We start from the raw sequence: 15516 nt of genomic DNA, 5'->3' as shown, positions 1-15516 counted from the left end.
TCGACATTCATTCCAAACTGCACCTGACATGCATCTGTAACATGCAGGTTTTCTGTGTTGTTTTTTAAAAGGCAAATTGCATTGACTGGAGAGGGGAATCTGCTAATTAACCTCTTCCTCCCTTGCTAAAGTCTTAACCACTGCTGGTGGTTAAGTTCCAGATGTTTCTGGGTGACATGAGGTAGCAGATTGCCCTGGTAGATGACCTACATCAGGAGAAAGTGTGATGTTGATTCTTCTGAACCTCTCAGCAACTTTCAGTACCATCAGTCCTAGTATTTGGGACAATTTGGATTGGGAATTAGATATACTGTACAGTGGTACCTCGGGTTAAGTACTTAATTCGTTCAGGAGGTCTGTTCTTAACCTGAAGCTGTTCTTAACCTGAAGTACCACTTTAGCTAATGGGGCCTCCTGCTGCTGCCACGCCACCGCAGCACAATTTCTGTTCTTATCCTGAAGCAAAGTTCTTAACCTGAAGCACTATTTCTAGGTTAGCGGAGTGTGTAACCTGAAGCGTATGTAACATGAAGTGTATGTAACCCAAGGTACCACTGTACTATGCTTCTGTTGTTCCACTCCTATATAACACACAGGTCTCATAAAGTGGAGGTGGAGGACTTTGGCTTTGTGCAGCGGCATCTGTGGCTATGGAGCTAGGTGTTGTTGGCATATCAATGATGCCCAGCTCTGCTTTTCTTATAATTTAGATGTAGCAGTGGATGTCCTGAACAGATGCCTTCACTTGAAACAATAGGTTGGCTAACAAGCTAAACCCAGACAAGATGGAAATAGTGCTGATGAGTAGGGCTTGGCAAATGCTATTTAAGTCAACAGCGAGTGATAATGGCTTTGTGTGACAAATGGCATCTGTGGCACATAGTCCCATTCTTCAACCACTTTGCCAGCTGCACCTCATCTTCGAAAGAGCCTTTTCACAACTTTACATACTTTGATAACACGCAAGTATTATTGCTGTGGTGTTTGCACATGGGCTTCCCTTTGAAGAACATTTGGAAACTTTGGTAGGCTCAGATTCCAGTGACCAGGTTGCTAACAGGGATCTACTACACTGCACCCATTTTACGGGTGCTAAAATATATTCGCTGGCTCTTAGCTTGTGTCCAGGTGTGATTCAAAGGGTTGGTTTTGTAACTTGTAAAGTCCTGAACAGCTGGGGACCAGGGGGGGCTACAAGAGGGCTGCGGTCAGAGTCCCCACAGTTGCCTGGCACAAACATTCTATATCCTTCAGGCGCCAGATTAAAACTGTCTTATTTGCCCATGCATTTAGCGGATGATTGCTTATTGCTTACTTATTACTCCCTTTTGTGCTTCCCTTATCTGCTTTTTCTTTTCAGTGATTGATTTTTTTATAGTTTGTTTTTATTACTTGATAAGCTGCCTTGGTTGCTTGAAAAGCTTCAATGCAGAATGCAAACGCTTTAATGAAAGAAATTAGATTTTCTAAAATTATTCTTAATAATCCAAAGACAATACAAGGCAGCAATGCCCTACTTTTCCTTAGGATGTCCCTGTTTTCATCAGAGAAATGTTGGAGGGTGTGGAGTTATGTGACCCCCAAGCCAAGGAGACAAGTAACTATAAAGCTTTTTAAAGACATCTGAATGCAACCCTGTAGAGGGAAGTTTTTATGTTAAAACATTAGTTTTATTACGTTTTTATATATGCTGGAAGCCACCCAGTATCTGGGCAACCCAGTCAGATGGGCAGGGTGTTGTGGTGTTGTTATGTCACACAATGCTTTTGGTTGTGCATCCAATTGATCCAATATGCTTTTAAATGTACTTTTTAAAAAGTATACTTGCTTTGGAGTGCTTTATAAATCAATACTTAATTGCTCAACTTATTAATAAGAATTAATACTTCGCTTAATTTGTTAATTACTGTATGACACCTTGTGAAGACTTTATTATAAAAGGTAGGATATAAATACATCAAATTAATAAAATACAATTAGATACAGGCTCGGACACAGACTTAGCTATAATCTAATATAAACATGTTCACAATTACATGTTTCATGATACAAGTGCACTCACTAATGAGCCCAGATTGGAAGCAGCTCCCTGTCTAGTTTATGCCGAGTAAGGAGAATTCTTATGAAAACAGAAATGAAAGCAGAAATTGCCAGTGTTCATTTATTCATCTCATGTCTAGTGAATATGATTGGCATCGACTGTTGTTGGTTTCACTCTTCAAATTATAATCTGCATTCCATTTCCTTTCCGTTGAAATGAATGGGGTGGAATAATGTAATGGCAACATAACTTATGTAACTTATAAGATTTCATCGCAGTGAGAGGTGTAACATAGTTTTCGACAGAAGACAAACTGCAGCAGAACGGAAACACTGCTGCGTGTGACGAATACAGGGAAGAAAGGAAAACTATGCCTCCTTACATCCCTAATGCTGAGCGGTGCATGAAGGTATCTGGCTACATGATGTGTCACATGGTTATGAGGATCTAGAAATATTTTGGCTTTCTTTTCAAATAGGTCAGGTAATGGTCATTATGTAGCAGGGCAGATGGCCGATTAATTTTTTTCTAAATCTCTTCCGGAAGCTACTTACAAGCAGATTGTTCCATAATTGGTTTGTTTTTTAATGCCCCTTTATTATTCATTATTGATAACTATCAGCAAAAACTACCAGAGACGATCCTTTGGGCTCTGTAGGTGAACTGTTGATCCATAAGCAATTAAGGAGTTATCTGCTGACCCACCAAAAGAGTCCTATTATGGAATGTGGATGTTCTCAATTATTTAAACCTAATAGTGCCCACGCACTCTGCAGTAGCTTTCATAAGGGACTAAACCTATTTTTTGAGTCAGACACCAACCTGTAGTTTTCTACTATTTGCCAATAATTTGTTTCAAGTGAGTTTGAGGCAGGCCTCTGCAGATATGGATGGAGAGCTGCCAGGTGCAGCCTTGGCTCCCCCCTGGCCCCCAGCTGTGTGTCCTAACTGGGTCCTCCTGAGACAGAGGTGACGACCCCACTAATAACTTTTTCAGAGATGTGGAGCTAATATTGAAGAGGTGGTCTCCACATCCGTAATTTATTCTGTGCAGCGTTATGAAACCGACACGATATGACATTCTGTAAGGACCTTACAGAGATGCAGATGAACTAACATATGGTTACTGTTGCTTTGCAGTTATTTTCAGGGAAGTAGTCCCATAGTTGGACAGCAGGAGCAATGAATCAGGCCTTTCTTTTGGGTGCTGTGGTTGAACTTTCACACTGGTAAAGGAGAGTCTGTTTTAGTGACCAGTTGGTTGGGATACTAATGGAGATGGTCCTCCAGAATGCCTTTTCCTGTTTGGGCCTTAGGGTCAAGGAAGGTTACTCTGTGCCATGCTTTCTCTCTCCAGTGCCCACAAGCAAACAGTCCTTCATCTTTTCCATTTGCAGCTGATCTCTTCCATTATCCACAGACCGGGAGGAGATGATCAGTAATTGTTAAGTGCTTGAATCAGAGACTAATAGCTGGCTGCTAATTTGCCCTGTAATGCAAGTCTGAATTCCTGGTAAACAAACTGGCTGCTTTTCACACACAGGGATGGTTGCCAAGAACCTAATATTAGAACTCTGGAGTGAAGGCTTTTAGAGCAATTCCATCCACTCAAAAGATGTTTAATGACATTAAATTGTGTACTAAATAATTAGAAGATGAAGGCTCACTTGGAGTCAATGAGTTATTGTCTGATTAAGGTGGAAAGGGGTTTCTGTCCTACTTTTTAAACAGTTGTACTAAAATGGTGTACCTGATAAATGATAAAGATAACAAGGCCTTTACCTATGGGCAAAAGAATTGGCGCAAGATGACGTTATCCATCAAAGTCTAAACAAGATAATTCCTGGCTTCAGCCTTCTTCCAAGTGGCTTTTTAAAAGCATACCATTGGTAAAAGGTGATATAATAAAAGTCAGATGTGGTTCTAAATTTTTATAGTAAGCATCTGCTGGCAGGAATTTATGACTTAGCAAAAGGGGCTTTGGGTGGGAAGATGCACCGATTGCTTCTGCCTTGAGGAAAGTAGAAGCTCCACACCACAGAAAAACACAGTGTCAAGTTCAGAGGCTGTGTGCGAGCAGGAAACAGGAAAGCCAACGCTACTCAGTTTGAAGCACATGCAGAGATGGATAAACTAAGGGATGTTATATTGATTTTGCAACTGAATCAAAGTTAATTAGTAAGTTAACCTTCAGCGGCGTTGTGCGTCGGCTACATCCCATCAATATAAACAGAGTCCAGAAAAGTGCAGCCGTGGCTCAGATGATCAGTGCAGAGGGAACTGGGTCTCCTGCCCTATCCTTTGTGATGGTTTTACCCTTTGCTGGTTCTGCACTTGTAGCAGCTACATAGCATGCAGAAATCTAGCATGTCATGCATTCTCTGGCATGGAGATAAAATTATAATGAAGGGCTCGTCTGACAAATCACTAGGTATCTGTAAGCAAAATAAAAGTTAGCAGGTTTTTTGGCACTGCTTTCCATTTGTTTTATCACAGTGTTCCTGTACAAAGCTCTGGTTTTGCAGTGGCGGTTGGGGTTTGTCTGAATTGGTAAATCCTGCCCCCTGCATTTCAACCTTGAATTGTGGTGATATATGGGGTTTGCCACATAGCAGGAGGCAGAGCAGGGAGAAGACAAATGGATCACATCTCAGTAGTGATGAGAAAAGCATTATTTGATGGTATGATGCCAAACATCTGAGATGCCTGGCAGTTGTACCTTATCTGTGGCTACTATTGTGCAGCAAATACCACACTGTGTTCTGCAGGAGCCAGGTTCAATATCCCCCTTGCCTTTCTTTCTTGAGGGGCAGCGATGCTTACCAAAATGTTGCACTGTAATACAAATTACCTTGAAAATTTGGGTTCCAATGGTTTGAAAACAAAACTCAGTGTTCTTCAACCTTATTTGATGATCTACCTATGTTATCAATTTTAAAATAGTTGAATTTCTTAAGTAAAGCTTTTATCCATATCCATAACACTCCAAGGGTAAATTTTGTTGTCGTTGATTTCCAACTTTCCACTAATCACATTGTAGATGATGGGCAGCAAAACAATAATTCCAAATAGTGCAATATGGTTCATTTCTGGATAAATCCTTTGTTTTCTCCAGAATTTCTTTCCAATAAACAATAACTGGATATTGCCAAAATGTATCAAAATAGCTGCTCCAAACTCAGTTTCCTCCAAAAACACCTGGATCTGGTCCATGACCACCTGCTCCAAACTCAGTTTCCTCCAAAAGCAACTGGATCTGGTCCATGATCTTGCCCAAGAAGGGGTGATTGACAGATGGCCAGAAATTACTTAGATTTTCCAAATCCAGAGAGGGTTTCTTGAGGAGTGGTTTTATCACTGCCTCCTTCAAGCAGGCATGGACCACACCCTCTCACAATGAGGTATTAATCACCTCCCTGGCCCCCTCACTCTTAGTTTTATCAGCCTCAGCCAAGAGGGGCAAGTAGTTGCTCTGATAGAAGCAACTTGTCCACATCCTTGAGCCTTACTAACTGAAACTTATCCAACACATCAGGGCTAGACAGTGCTCTGGACACCTCTCGACACAGCAACAGGAGAGACATTCATGTCCCTCCTGTGGGCTTCTCAACGGCATCTGCTTGGTCACTCTGGAAAAGAAAAAGTTAGACTAGCCAGGTCTTCCATTTCCTGAAGCAGATTCACAAAACTTTCTGTTTTAATTAATCATTTATTGAATTATTATCCCAAAAAGACCTTCACATATATATGCCATTTACAGATAACATATAATGTAAACAAAGTTTAAGAAATAAGTTAACACGCTGCTCTATTAAGCCATAGACAATAGTTCTTGCCAAACGTCATCTATTAATGTTCCAGTATTCAGCAAAAGGTCACCCTTGATCACACAGGGCAAATGCAGTTTGCTTTGTATTTTCCCAGGCACATTTATAATGGTCCAATTTATTCATTAGCATGGCTTGCCAGATCTTGCATAACTCCTCTTCTGTTGCAGGCAACAAGTCTTTCTTCCTCTCTAATATGGTGCCAGAAAGATTTGTCCTTAACTATTTGCAGATTAAAAAAAAAAGAAAAAGGAGTCAGTCCATTGGTTTTGATGGGTTTCCTACAAGGTTTGCGGGGGGTGTACTTTCTCATGAACAACCTTTTGAAGGTTGCATGACAGTGGTGGATGGGGCCAGAGTTTAAAGTGGGTGGGATATGTGAGACTTTTACCAGTTGAGATTGGTAGGGCAGAAGGTAAGGAGACCAACACAGCTTCAACTTAGAAAAAGAGTAATCAAACAGCAGAAGGAACAGTTCTAGCCCAGCCTAGTTTACTGGAGGGTTCTTTTTTTTTTTTGATGGAAGGAAGTATTCAAAAAGCATCCAGGAAGTGAAGCAGCAGTCCATTCTACCACCTTAGAGGTGATACCGTATCACTTTGTTCTACTGCATGTGTAGCTAGGGATGGGGGAGAACTTTGGTTACGTCTGCATTTAAAGGTAAACCTATCTAATCCACACTTTCCAATACAATATGTGAACTGAAACACAGCCATCCTTCAAAACTGGCTTATCTCTGGATTTTGCAAGGGAGTTCTCCAGCCAAGAAATATGCAAAAGAAATGAATATACTGGGGTGAAATCTGCCTACAAATTCGTATATTGGCAAAAGTAACATACAAAAAAGTGTTGTATTAGGAAAATTGCTATGCAAAAGTGGGCACATTGGGTGCAAACGGTGTACAAAAATGCAATATATTAGGAGAAATCTGCACTAAAATTCTGAAGACTCTAAAAAAAAAAAAAGCAGATTGTTGTGGAGATGTGAAGTGAATTTAAGATCAGAAAAATGAGATACCGAAATTTGCCCATCCCTACTCACTGAGGGCTCGTCCACACTTCTGCTTGGCCCTTGCCTAGAAAGCACAGGCCCAAGCGGTTTTCCACTTGCCCTGCTGCTTTCTCAGGGAAAACCCGCTCTTTAGTGCTAAATTGGTGTAAGCAGCAAGCGGAAGTCTCAATGATCTCTAATATGACTAAGCAGAGCCACTCGCTGAAGAATTGGGCCGCAATCTGACACACACAGTTGCTTCAATCCCACTGATATTAATTGGGGTTTAAAAACATGACCAGTTCTCCCAGACTGTGGCTTTGCAACATAAAGGTAAAGGTAAAGGGACCCCTGACCATTAGGTCCAGTCGTGGCCGACTCTGGGGTTGCGGCGCTCATCTCGCTTTATTGGCCTAGGGAGCCGGCGTACAGCTTCTGGGTCATGTGGCCAGCATGACTAAGCCGCTTCTGGTGAACCAGAGCAGCGCACGGAAATGCCGTTTACCTTTCCGCCGGAGTGGTACCTATTTATCTACTTGCACTTGACGTGCTTTCGAACTGCTATGTTGGCAGAAGCTGGGACCGAACAACAGGAGCTCACCCCGTTGTGGGGATTTGAACCACCGACCTTCTGATCGGCAAGTCCTAGGCTCTGTGGTTTAACCCACAGCGCCACCTACTTACCTATAAATAAGAGTTATTTCCCTGCGTGAACATGACTGATGAATTATGAAGTGTGAGGGGGTGTTTCCTTTGCCTAATTGTGGAAGAATGTTTTTTTTCTGCATTATGGAACCAAACTCCAGCTGCTCTGTGTCCTTCCCCTGCTTCTCATTGAACACCCCCACAGCATTCCACTACAGGCCAAGCAGATGTGAACTAAGGGTGGGTTTATGGGCTTAAGACTTTCCCTGAATTCTAAATGGCTGAGATAACAGTTTTATTTTGCAGCCTCCCAGACTAGCAGCCAGCAAAAGCCAGAGACCAAGGGATTCTGAAATAATCTTTTGATTAGCTGAAGTCAATTTTGCTAAGTGCTAGTGGCTCTGAGAAACTGGTTCTGTCAGAGATCCCTTGGGATCCATTATGTATTCAAGGCAATAAAGGAAGAATTGCTTGAGGGGTTTTTTCCCCTCCTTTTTTCAGAAATAGAGAATTATGGAGGTTATTTTTCCCAGACTACAGCTCTTTGGGTTTAAATCTTTGTATCTTTGGGGAAAGTGTTTGCTTCAAATGAGAACAGTTAAGTACCTCCGTTTCCTAATGTAAGGTTTAGCAGAGACATCCGAGGAGGTTAAAGCGCTCGCATCTTATTTCTGAGGCAGAAATTCTCATGTGCCTCTACCCCAAACATTTTGATTCCCTGGGTATTATAATCACTTCCCCACACCCCTGTCCAAGCAGGTGTTTATTTGCAACAGTGGTCTGTTACTGCAGTGTTCTTCGATCTGGTAATCCCCAAATGTTGCTGGACTACAACTCTCATCATCCCCAGCCACTGGTAAAGGATAATAGGTGCTCTAGTCAAACAGCATCTGAGGACCCAAGGTTGAAATGCACTGTTCTACTGTTTGTCTTGACCTCCATGCTAGTTACTTTTGCCCACAGCCCACCATCCCTGTCATCCCTGCCCATCCTTTGTGTGCTGGTTTCCTGCCAAAAACGTTCCTTAACAGTAACCAAAATATCTACACCTGTTAGGATGAACGGAGTAGACATGCAGCATAGTCCATACTACACAAGGGACCTGAAGTTTGAAGTTGGCTGTTTCACAACAATATACAGAATTCTCTCCTCTTAGTCCCCCTCTAGCCCTTTGTCCCTCTGGTTTCCAAGCTTCCCCAGTTCTTAGGTTTTTGAATCCCCTTCCTCTTCCCACTTATAAATACACCTTGGTATGTTCATCTCAGGCTGTTTGTGCACCATACGTTTACATACCCCACTCAAAAGGAGTCCTGGAAACTGTAGTGTGTTAAGGGTACTGGGAATTGTAGCTCTGTGATGGGTAAATTACATTTCCCATTATTCTTGTCTTGGGGAGGAGAATGTGTCTTAAAGATGTGTGTATGCAGCCTCAGCCTAAAGTCCTCCTCCCCCCAATTTCCCTTCATCTGTTCCCATTTAGCTCAGCTCTGAGCCTCTATCCCACAAGCCCTTCTGAGTTGATTCCCTGCCTTGCCAATGTTCCTTCTGTCACCTGGTCTTCTGGGCCATTTATCCTTTAGTTGCCACGCCTCTTGAAATCTCTTTGCACAAACGTTCACAGCCCTCTGTGCTTTCCTCATCCACCCAGACGGCCCTGGATCTTTTTGCCTCTGTTCTTGCTTGCTGCTATAACACAAAATATCTCTTCTGCCTACATGTCCAATTCCATTTCCCTCGCAGAAGATGTACCGTTTGTCCTCCTTTTCTCTGCGACTGACCCTTTTCTCTGTCGTAGTTAAATTTGGTGACCAGTCAGTCTATGACATCAGAGCAACTCAACCAATGACACAGGAGGGGTGCTCACAGAAGGACATTGAGCTTCCCTCAGTTATTTAGATGCATGTATGCTATGGTAATTATGAGAAATTGTTCTGACAGCTACTGCTAATCTTATGGCCAAGTAAGTACTTTTGCTAAGTGACTAAATGTCAACTTCATTTCCTATTAATCAATAACATTTATCGTGCTCCAGGTGTAAATATCAAAAGCAAGCTTCAGGTTGTAACATAATCATTAGGCATTAATTGGTACATTTCAAGAACCACCAAAACTATTCAATAAATGACCCAAGTGCATTATAATGTCCATCAATTACTGGTAAATTTTCATATTTGCCAGAGCTGGCTAGGAATATGAACAAATTAATTGCTTTTCAGACATCTTCTTGCTTCAGTTATAGTTTTATTTAACCCAATAAAAACACCTCTGTTGTCCTTGTCCTTAAATATATGGTACTCCAAACATATCACAGCTGGATGAAAGACTTCCTTTGACTTTGGCTTTACCTTGTACAGAACAGCTTTCCTTCCCTTAGTTTTTCTTTTGAACTATTCCATTGAAATTGTGCAATTATCTGTTTGCCTCACCTTGCATTTCTTACCTTCCTCAGGATTTACTTTAACCCCTTACTATGGATCCCACTCACTGATAGTTACCTTCTTCTGATGTTCCATCATGACTTCTGTAGCCTTGATTAACCCAAACAATTTTCTGTATTATTATATTATCACTTTTCTTGGCAGGTCACTGATGAATCAGCCACACACTGCAGCCTTCAGAAACAAGCCATTCCACGAGGCAAAGCAACCTTTTGCTAATCCTTAAAACTTGCCCTTAGCATCCCTGTATTGTGCTTGCTGCTTTCCTTCTCACTCCTTCCCACTTTTCTGGACCTGAGGTTTGGAAAGAATCCAGCTTCTGTGAGCATCATGCCCTGGTCTAATGGAATATGTAATTATTGCCACTGAGGCATGCAGCTAGACTCTGGGTCACTATTAACTCAGAGTGACAGGGTTCATTACGCACATGCGTCTCTTCAAAGAGGAGGGAGTGATGGATCAGAAATTAAATCAAGCCTAGTCGCTCCGCTTCAAGTGCTGTTAGTTGGGGCGTTCCAAAGAACATAACTAGGAAATAATGAGATGAAATTAAGCAAAGATAGATGGAGGATGAATTAAAAAAAAACTCGCAAAGCCCAATTAGCCTGCAGTGCAGGGACAAGCCATGGTAGACAGTATTTATGTGATCCTGGGGCCAGATTGCTGAACTCCTCTGTGGATGTGAAATACAGCTCCCAGAACATTGTTTCTATTCAGCTTCTGAAAGATGCGGTCAGAGCTGTATATTTATTTCTATTCTAAGGAGGGGAGAACCCTAAATGAATTTTGCATTGAGGTAATCCAAATTCTGCAACACAAAAGCAGAGTTCTGTGACCTGAATAAATTATGCAAATTAACACAAAGTGTGTATTTTCCCATTGTGCTTTATTTCTTATTCCACAGTCTTTCCAATTTGCATTATTTATTCCACTCCAGCCATTTGACAGGAGAAGCAAGAAGCTATGCAGGGCACTGAAGCTGTGCTTATCTATTCAGTAACTTCCTGCTGAGAGTCACCAACCATTGCCTGCAGATGTTACTGAACTGTATCTCTGCTAGACACAAAATTCTGCACTCAACGTTGCATTCTGTGGCTTTTTCACACTTCCACAGAATCACAGCCTGCACACCTCTACAGCACTTTTTTCACAGTTTTTTCTTTGTCTCACCTTCCCTTTGGTTGTTTTTAGCTTTTTCAAAATTCCATTAACATTGCTGGAGCATGTTGGTGGAGGAGCAGGGAGCAGAACGAGGAATTATTCATTACTGAAAAAAATCTCTGCAGGGCTAGGGGGGAAACAGCCATATACTGTGAAAGGTCAAAAACCAACGCAAGCAACAAGAAATGAAAGAATTAATATTAGTGGGGATTGCTGAATATGATCAATCAAACATGCTTACATTGTCAGAAACAAAAAGAGAAGCTCTAATAAATGGTGAGTGAGACCAGACAGGATGAAAGGCACCAGTCGCATCCACACCAGACACTGAAAGCACATTTTAAGCACGTGGCTTCTCCCAAAGAATCTTGAGAACTGTAGTTTGTTATGAATGCTGGGAGTTGTAGTTCTGTGGGGATAAACTATAGTTCCCAGAGTGCTTTAAGGGAAACCATGTACTTTAAATGTGCTTTAGATGCATGGTGTTTGTTATGTATTCAGCGGTCTGTGTTCGTCTGAACTTGAGTCTAGACTAATGATTCTGAGCCCCTGTGTTCTGATTCGATACATGATATCCAATCACAGAACATTTCAGGATTTGGACCTCTGCCATTGGCCCTTAAACTCTGAGTAATGATTCGCAGCTTGGAAGTTTAGACAGCCAATCACATTGGGAGTGGGAGCGGCCCAGGCCTTCAGAAATGTATATAAGCAGTCACTTTGCCCCGTTGTCCAGTTCTGTTAGTTCAATAAAGATTATTGCTATTATCACTGAAATATACTCGGAGTCGAGTGTGGATTTCATGCTCTTTATTCAGCTCAGAGTAGTGAGAAATGGAAGTTCCCCTGAAATGTCTGCTTTATATACATTATTTACACAATGGGCCTCACGTGATTGGCTAATTCTGGGATTCTCCTCTAGGCCAATCAGGTTTCGGATTCACTTCCACCTGGAGTTGGGTTGGGTGACTCCTGCGGACCAATCAGACTGCTGCATTCTGAATCTTATTGTTCTAGGACCAATCAGACTGCTGCATTTTGGATCCTATTCAACTCGGTACATAACAATCACTGTGCCTTGCCTCGTGAGAACCCACCTACACTTCGGTATGGATCTGCCCATTGTCTGTCATAAAGTGGCAGGACACCGAGGAAGGAGACAAGCTGAAGAGGGGAAAGGGGAGGTATTCAGGGGACACCAGAGAACATCGAAGAGGCAGCTGACAGTTCACAGGAGACAGGGGAACTGGACACACCACCCGACCCCAAGGTGCCCACTTTTCCATGCACACAACAGGTTCGGTGTTATGTACTGAAGTTCTCACCCTGGACCAGCAGGGGCATACTGTAGATAGTTCAGGTCCACATATGCAAACAAGGGATCGAAAGTGACGTTCAGTGATTGGATAGTTACAGAAAGTTGTTACAATTACGTTGTTCTGGAGTTCTATATAAGCAGGCTGGCTGAACCCTTCAGTTCAGTTCTGTTCTGGCCTGTGAATAAACAAGAGCTGTTTGAAGAATCACTGTGTCGTCTGATATGTTCACCCACAACTTGACACTCTGAGACGTCGTGAACAGCAGTAAGTGCACTTTAAGAGGCTGTGGCAGGCAAGAGAACACAGCCCAGCTTATAGTTGATCAGGTGGAGATCATGGGACATTAGCTGTGGGAGGAGTTTTGTTGAATAAGCTCAGGGCAGGTGATGACCATATCCTTTGTTAAGGGGAGAGGCACAGCTCCTCAGCTGGAACAAGCTCAGGTGCATCAAGTAAGATTGGAAGGAACAAAAAGAGAAGTTGATAGACCACGGCTTGACTGTTTTGGGAGCTCCATCAGACTGCGATTTTGGGGCTGACTCCAGGATTCCAACCTTGGATCTGCTTCAGAGATGGGAACCTGGCCTAATGGTTTGACTTTGAACCTTTCTCATTACATTGGACCTGAACCTGCATTTGATCATTGGACTCCTCTCTAACGTTGCCCTTGGGACTGTTGTCAATAACACTTTCTGCTTAGACTTTGTGGTTCGCTGTGTGCACTATTGGATCTTTTCAGGAAAGCCACACAGATAAAAACAAACCATATCCAGCAACTTCTAGCACTAACAGGGAGAGCGCTGAGAGTGCCCTTCAGCGGCTCTGGGCACTGGGGGCCACCCAGACACCAACCCACCGACCCCCAGCTCAACTTTCTGGTCACCAGAGGCAGGCAGGGTGCACACATTCAAGGGTGGGGTAGACAGGAGCTGCTGAGAGAGAGCCACTTCCCAGTCTCTCTCAACAGCACCCTCCCCACTTTATGTAATTTCACATATACACACACAGTCTGGGAACAAAACCCCCACATAATGGGGCAGGGAGGGAAATGCCTGTAATTTTCAGCCAGTAAACTGTTAGCTTATGACATTTCCAGTTTCCAAAAATAATGATGAAATCAGTCTGCCACGATATTCACCAGAGACAAAGCCACAGTTTAAAAAATACAAAATAAAAATCATGCCAGTTCTTTAGATAAACCTTGGCAGGTCACCTACAAAGATGGAATGTGCCAAATCTTTATCCAAGCAACCCTCCCACCGAGAGGTTGGCAAGAAGCACAGGGCCTAGTTGACACAAAAGTAAGAAGAAGAGCTTGTCAGCCGTGAGGGAGAGACCAAGGGCTAAATAGCATCTCTCTTCTTTCTGGGTTGCTCATCCCTAGTAGCTTTGTCTTAATTAACTAGATTTGATCTGTGTTGAAGTTATATGTAGGGGGATGTGTAACATTGTCAAATTTACAGGCAGGCATTTCTCCCCATTAGGTTTTCCTGGCTTATTTGTAACTGGTTTCTATACTTATTCTTTCAAGCAGAAGGACACACACTAAGCCCATGCTTTACTTATTCTGCAGCCAAAGAGACTGTACCGTATTTGTGTAATTTGTCTTCTTTTCCTTTAGCCTTTTCTTTTTGGTGTGGGGAAGCAGTTCTTGTACGAATTGCACGTTTTTTAATATGTCACTGGAAAATTGACCTTTGATTTCTCCTCTCTTTTGAGAGAGCCAGTGTGGTGTAGTGGTTAAGAGCGGTAGTCTTGTAATCTGGGGAACTGGGTTCGCGTCTCCGCTCCTCCACATGCAGCTGCTGGGTGACCTTGGGCCAGTCACACTTCTTTGAAGTCTCTCAGCCCCACTCACCTCACAGAGTGTTTGTTGTGGGGGAGGAAGGGAAAGGAGAATGTTAGCCGCTTTGAGACTCCTTAAAGGGAGTGAAAGGCAGGATATCAAATCCAAACTCTTCTTCTCTAAAAACAACAACTTTTTTTGCATTTGTTTGGTTTGCTCTCTTTCACCATTTGCATCAGCTAGCAATTGTACAAAAGGAAAATGCTGCAGGTGTGCCCCCCAGTTGAGTAAGGGGGGGAAGCAGGCACCTGATTAGAGTGGTTACTACCTATTCCTATTCTCAAAGGGAGAATAAGGGACTTGCGTGCCTTTCCAGGGGTCACCAACTAGAGAATGGTCCTTTTGTTACCAAGTCTGCATGTGTTATGCTGACATGCGTGTCTACACATATAACCACAGTAGCAACATATTCGGAGTTTTTATATTGAAATTTGTGGCTCGTCATAAGGAGGTTGCATTATATACTTACTTACCTGAATTACCTGGAGGAATTAGCAAAAACCACCGAGTCCCAATCTGGATTCAAATGAAAGAACATCCATTGTTTCAGGTGCCCAAATGGCATTAAATAATAAAATAGCTATGCTGTTTGTATTGTCATGATGCAATTGTTAAGATACAGAGGAGTAAGACAGCATAAAATTCGTATAGCAGCTGCCCAAATCCCTGCTGCCTGGACCCAGTGCTTTTTTGGGGGGGGTACGTAGGGGTACGCATACCTCTAAACATTTTGTGAATCAAAGTTTGGCTTCATTGAGGGCAGTATTTCAATATGAGTAGGAAAATTGAGAGTACCCCTAAACATTTTTTTTGGGGGGTGGAAACACTACCTGGACCAATAGTGTCTGCTTAGCTAGTTTCTATGACGGAGACAGAGTCGGGGAGATCTTAGTGTTGCTGCATAAACAGCAGAGGTTGGTGCTGGGGATCCACTAGGCTGAAATGGAAGTCTAGGCACACCAGAGAAATGTGGGAATGCAAACGACACAAGTTTGTGCCAAGAGAAGACAGGAAGTCAGTGAGATTTAGGAAATGTAGGAGACAGTGATTAATCCCTGCCTTGAAGCAGCTTGAAGCAGCCCTCCTTGGATGTAAGTCACCATTGAAAACAACGGAGGGCTCACCCAGACTTACTCTTGTTCCACCACTTTCCCCTGGCAAAACCCACTCTTTAGTGCTGGCTTGGAGCAAACGACCATTGGTCCTAAAGAGTGAGGTTTCCCTGGGAAAGCAGTGGGATAAAAATTG

This window comes from Podarcis melisellensis (assembly GCF_964234715.1).
Source record: "Podarcis melisellensis genome assembly, chromosome: 2".
NCBI classification, from domain to species: Eukaryota; Metazoa; Chordata; class Lepidosauria; order Squamata; family Lacertidae; genus Podarcis; species Podarcis melisellensis.
Note: the sequence above shows the minus strand (reverse complement) of the source record.